This window comes from Caretta caretta, chromosome 7, assembly GCF_965140235.1.
Source record: "Caretta caretta isolate rCarCar2 chromosome 7, rCarCar1.hap1, whole genome shotgun sequence".
Taxonomy (NCBI): Eukaryota; Metazoa; Chordata; order Testudines; family Cheloniidae; genus Caretta; species Caretta caretta.
This window is the reverse complement of record NC_134212.1, coordinates 11,410,344-11,416,343: the sequence shown is the minus strand read 5'-3', so window position 1 is coordinate 11,416,343 and position 6,000 is coordinate 11,410,344. Positions and strand designations below refer to the sequence as shown.

The following is a 6,000-nucleotide window of genomic DNA, read 5'->3' as shown; positions in this document are numbered from 1 at the left end:
ACCAGAGAAATCCCTGGTTGTGGGACGTCCTTCGTCAGAACCACCAAGCCAGCGAGGTCACTGCGGCCCCCTGGGGCTGGGGCAGGAAGAGAACCCAGGTGTCCGGGCTGTATGTGGGGGGGGGGGCGGCCTTCCCCTCAGCAGGGACACCGTGAAGCCTGAGGACAGATGAGCTGGGCGGCCCTAGCAAGGCCCACGTGGGCGGGCCGTGCTTTCAGCACGGGCGGCGCCGAGCAGCAGCACAGTAAGCGAGGGGCGTGGCAACCTCGGAGGCGGGGCTGCCCAGCCCCTCCGCGGGTGGAGTCTCCACGTGCCCCGCCCCTTCCCGCGCTCTGGGGCCTGTGTCCCCGCCCCCGCCCAACGCCATGTGTGTCCGGGTCACGCGCGGGCCGCGCGCAGCTTGGTCCGCGTGCGAGTGAGGAGGCGGCGCCGCAGTAAGTGGCGGCGCGGGGAGGGCGGCGGGGGTCCGCAGCGCGCGTCCGCCGCTGCCGTTACTGCCTGGGCGCGCGGACTTGCCGGACCTCGCTCCCCCTGCACAGACCCCTCCCCCTCCCCGGCAGAGCGACCGACCTACAGACCCTCATCCCCACCCCCGCGGGGAGACAGACCGACCGACAGACAGACCCCTCCCCCTCCCCCTCCCCCTCCCAGGCAGAGCGACCGACCGACAGACCCTCATGTCCCCCGCCCCCCCCTGCGGGGAGACAGACAGACCCCTCCCCCTCCTAGGCAGAGCGACCGACCGACAGACCCTCATCGCCCCCCCACCCCCGCGGGGAGACAGACCGACAGACAGACCCCTCCCCCTCCCAGGCAGAGCGACCGACCGACAGACCCTCATCCGCCCCCCCAGAGGGGAGACGGAGCGACAGACAGACAGACACCCCCCCCCAGCAGAGCGACCGACAGACAGACCCTCATCGCCCCCCCCGGGGAGACAGACAGACAGACACCCCCCCCCAGCAGAGCGACCGACAGACAGACCCTCATCGCCCCCCCCGGGGAGACAGACAGACAGACAGACAGACCCTTCCCCCTCCCAGGCGGAGCGACCGACCCACAGATCCTCATCGCCCCCCCCCCCCCCCGCGGGGAGACAGAGTGACAGACAGACACCCCCCCCCGGCAGAGCGACCGACCTACAGACCCTCATCCCCACCCCCGCGGGGAGACAGACCGACCGACAGACAGACCCCTCCCCCTCCCAGGCAGAGCGACCGACCGACAGACCCTCATGTCCCCCGCCCCCCCCTGCGGGGAGACAGACAGACCCCTCCCCCTCCTAGGCAGAGCGACCGACCGACAGACCCTCATCGCCCCCCCACCCCCGCGGGGAGACAGACCGACAGACAGACCCTTCCCCCTCCCAGGCGGAGCGACCGACCCACAGATCCTCATCGCCCCCCCCCCCCCCCCCGCGGGGAGACAGAGTGACAGACAGACACCCCCCCCCCCCGGCAGAGCGACAGAGAGACAGACCCTCATCCCCCCATCCCTGCGGGGAGACAGAGCGACTGACCCTCATTTCCCCCCCTCCCCGCGGGGAGACACACCGACAGACAGCCCCCCACCACAGGCAGAGCAACCGACAGACAGACCCTCATTCCCCCCCTTCCGACAGATGGACTGACTCCCGCCACCCCTCCCCTCCTGCGATCAGGTTAGACCCGCTCAGCACCCCCACCCCAGGGCCCAGACCCCTCCCCTCCAAGGTCTTCCCCCCCCATGGCGGCCCCTGCAGCCAGAGCTGGCCCCTTCTACACCGCGGAGAGGGACCCTGGAAGCGTGGGCTAGGTGTCCTTGAAGGGTTGGGGGGAGCGAGGGGGAGGGGTTGCTACCTACCCCCTGCTTGTGTGGGTCCCGCTGGTTTGGTTGGCAGTGTGATTTTTACATCCACAGAAGGGTGGGTTGTACTGTTTCAACTGTGGGGTATCGTTGAAGCAGTCCAGCTTCTCAGTGTAGACAAGCCCTAAGTTTTATTTTGAAAGCACATTTACACAAAATCTCAAAGCTTGTCTACACTTACATTTTATAGCGCTCTAACTTGCTGGCTCGGGGTGTGAAAAATCACCCCACAATAGCGCTTTAAAGCGCTAGTGTAGACAGGCTTCGAGTGCTGGGAGCTAATCCCCTTGTGGAGGTGGATTACCAGGAGCACTGGGAGAGCTCTCTCCCAGCGCTCGCGTGCGACTATACTCGCACTTCAAAGCGCTGTTGCGTGAGCGTTCCCACAACAGCGCTTTGAAGTTTCCAGTATAGCCATGCCCCTGGTTAAACTGGCTCTTTGAATTAACAGTCAGGAAACTGAATAACCATGTCATAATATTAAGGGCATGAAATAAAAAAACCGCCTTTTCTGTGTCTAAACCCCACATAATGGTCAGGTATTTCACCATATTGCACTAGAAAGGCAGTGGTGTGGCACAAAGGAAGTTGAATCACTTTGGGACAATTGAAGCTTGATTGGACAAAGCATAGGATAATAAATCCACTGTAAGGTTTCATGGTAGCAGCCGTGTTAGTCTGTATCTGCAAAAAGAAAAGGAGTACTTGTGGCACCTTAGAAACTAACAAATTTATTTGCACATAAGCTTTCATGAGCTACAGCTGTAGTGAAGTGAGCTGTAGCTCACGAAAGCTTATGCGCAAATAAATTTGTTAGTTTCTAAGGTGCCACAAGTACTCCTTTTTCTTTTTACAGATCCACTGTAGAGGACAATCCTGAATTGGTGGGGAATGAACTAGATGACCTAATGGATCTTTATCTCTCCCTTAGCTAATGTTCTCTTCAGAATCATACTATATGGTGTTTAAAGTGTTGCAAAGAGAAAAAGTGAAATATCTAGCAAGTATTCAGATCCATGGTATTTTCTTAGTGTCAAAAGCAGTAGTATCTGTGGGCATGCCTTTACTAGCAACAGCAGCAGTTTAACATGGTTGTGTAGTCGCAGCACCTCCCAGCGCTATAAAAAACCCACCCCCACAAGGGGAGTAGCTACCAGGGCTGGGAGCATGGCCCCCAGCACTGGCGCACTGTCTACACTGCCACTTTACAGCACTGAAACTTGCAGTGCTCAGGGGGGTAGGGGTAGGCGTGGGGGGTTTCATACCCCTGAGCAAGCAAGTTGCAGCCCTGTAAAGTGGCAGTGTAGACAAAGCCTGTGCTTCCATTCCCACCCGATGGCCCCGTTAGCTGTGTGATCTATTAAGTAGATTAGGTAGCATTGTGTTAATGCAGTGCATTATGGCCTTAAAGAAGACAGTATTGTGATAAGAACATGAGTATGTTTAATAAAGACTATTGTGAAAATATTATTTTCCATGCATAATAGCTCTTTTCCAAATTATAATTCTTTTGTTTTTAAAGGATTTATTTTTAAATCCACCAAAAAGGCATCCAGGATAGTATATAAATTTCCTTTTAAAAAACAAACCAGTTCTTAGGGTTTTTTTTTTCTCCAAAAGAAAATTATCTCTAGCTGATCAAAAGAATATTTGTGGAGTCCTCTAATAGCCAAACCAATTTTTTGCCTGGTAGGATGGAATTAATTTTTGTTGATGAATTAAAATATCCCCTGAAAAACTGGGTTTATAAAGGGAATAGTGATGCATCTGTAGTAATAAGATCTATAGCTGTAATTCACAGAAGGCACAGATTAGGGAAAGAGAGGCAAAGGTAATTTTAAATTGCTCTTTGGTCACATTGATTCTGGGCCAGCTGTGGGACGCTAATTTACAGCAGCCTTATGCAGGCTGGGTTCTGCTGCAGCCCAGATTCTTGCTCAGTACTATGGATTCTCTTCTGACACCGTAAGAATGCTCCATATGCCTAGCACTGTTAGGGAAGCAGCGTAACACTGCATATGGCAGTCAAACATTGGGGGGAATTCTTCCCGGGAGGTTGCAGTTCCTTTTTTGCCCCCAAGATGTGATTTTTTTTTTTTAAGTAGATGTTGACCAGTTAAACATTACTGGTCAACTAAAACTATATAGGCCCTGATCCTGCAAACACTTTGCAGACATTGAGCTCAGTGAAACTGCTTGCGGACATAAATCTTTGCAGGACTGAGTTTCAAGAAATTCAGAAGTGACATCAATGTACTCGGACCACAAACTATAATATAATATAATATAATATAAGCTATTACCAGCAGGACAGTGGGGTGGGAGGAGGTATTGTTTCATATTCTCTGTGTGTATATAAAGTCTGCTGCAGTTTCCACGGTAAACATCTGATGAAGTGAGCTGTAGCTCACGAAAGCTCATGCTCAAATAAATTGGTTAGTCTCTAAGGTGCCACAAGTACTCCTTTTCTTTTTGCGAATACAGACTAACACGGCTGTTCCTCTGAAACCTATGATTTGAACATAATTACATTTTTACTTTGAGAGCATGCTGAAATACATCATATGATTAATGTATGAAAAGAGCACTTGTAATGCATGATATGAAATGAGTGTTTCAGAATTTTTTTAAGAAAAGTTCTTAGTGTTCTATGAATGAATGTGTGCTTTAGAAACAATACTTTTTTTTTGTTTTATAATTTATGGTCTCTTAAACAATGTATTCGTAAAATGAAAAATGGACACAGGGAAGTTTGGGGAAGATAGACATTTGTCTGTGGGGTATTAACCAACTTCCCATATCTGTTATAATAGAAAAAAGACATTAATAGGAAATACTTAACTAAAATGAATTTCTGATACAGCATAGTGTATTATACTTTTGATTAAACATAGTGGTGGTGCCCTGTGACTGTAATGTCACAATAAATGTAAATCTGCCATTTATGGATTGACAGACCTATAGATGCAAAATATATTCGTGCAAAAACCAAAAGATAGGATAAAGGACCTTATTTTGTCTTTCTTGAGCAGGGGTGGGCAAACTGCGGCCTGTCAGGGCTTTGGATCTGGCCTGTGGGATTGCCACCCCCGTGGCGCTGTGGGGCTAAGGCAGGCTCCCTGCCTGCCCTTGCCCTGCACCACTCGCAGAAGCGGCTGGCATCACATCCCTGCAGCCCCTGGGGGATGATGAGTCAGAGGGCTCTGCGTGCTGCCCTTGTTTGCAGGCTCTGCCCCCGCAGCTCCCATTGGCCAGGAACAGGGAACTGCGGCCAATGGGAGCTTTGGGGGAGGTACCCGCAGGCGAGGGCAGGGATGTGGTGCCGGCCACTTCTGGGAGCGGTACGGGGCCGGGGTAGGCAGGGAGCCTGCCTTAGCCCTGCTGCACGCTGCTGCCACCCCGAAGCCACTCAAGGTAAGCGGCGCCGGGCCGGAGCCCTTACCCTGAGCCCCTCCTGCACCCCGCACTCTAGCCCCCTGCCCTGAGCCCCCTGCCAGACCCCGAACCCCTCCTGTACCTTAACCCCCTGTCCTGAGCCCCCAACCCAATGCCCTGAGCCCCCTGCCGTACCACACGCCTCTCCTGCACCCCTTCCCTGAGCTCCCTCCCACAATCTGCACCCCCTCCTGCACCCCAGCTCCCTGCCCTGAGCCCCCTTGTACACTCTGCACCCCTCCTGCATCCCAACCCCTTGCCCTGAGCCTCTTTCTGCACCCCGCACTCCCTCCCGCACCCTGCACTCCCTCCCACACCCCAATCCCCTGCCCCAGCCCTACATTCATGGCCCTGCATGCAATTTCCCCAGCCAGATGTGGCCCTCGGGCCAAAAAAGTTTGCCCATCCCTGTTCTTGAGGGTTGTACTTTAATATATCATAAATCTGGCTCATATTTTTCAGCCTGTTTTCTGTAATATTTATTGGATTTCAACACTTCAGAGTCTACTGTCCTCTACATGTGCAATGAGGTGTTAATATCTTCATTGCTCAGCAGAATTTTAGGTTGTGAAATTGTGAGTAATTTGATACTGTGATTCTTTGTCATATTCAAAGCATACTTTTAACTGATTTTTTAAAATAATTTCTTTTTCTGCTTTAGTATACTTTCCGTCATATGGACAATTCTCTTCCAAATTTTATTTAATTCAGTTAATGAAC

At 52.6% G+C, this 6,000-nt stretch overlaps 1 protein-coding gene across 2 annotated transcripts in view; it reads left to right on the top strand.

Annotated features, from left to right (window-relative positions):
* The first annotated feature begins 346 nt into the window (after positions 1-346).
* SHQ1 (SHQ1, H/ACA ribonucleoprotein assembly factor) overlaps positions 347-6,000 on the top strand; it is a 100,841-nt gene continuing 95,187 nt past the window's right edge. The window contains exon 1 of one of the 2 annotated variants that reach the window (XM_048858623.2): positions 347-434. The gene's annotated coding sequence lies outside the window, so the exon portion shown is untranslated. Of the gene's footprint in view, positions 435-1,523; positions 1,661-6,000 lie in introns of those variants that run through there. The other variant, XM_048858624.2, reaches the window with a different exon arrangement.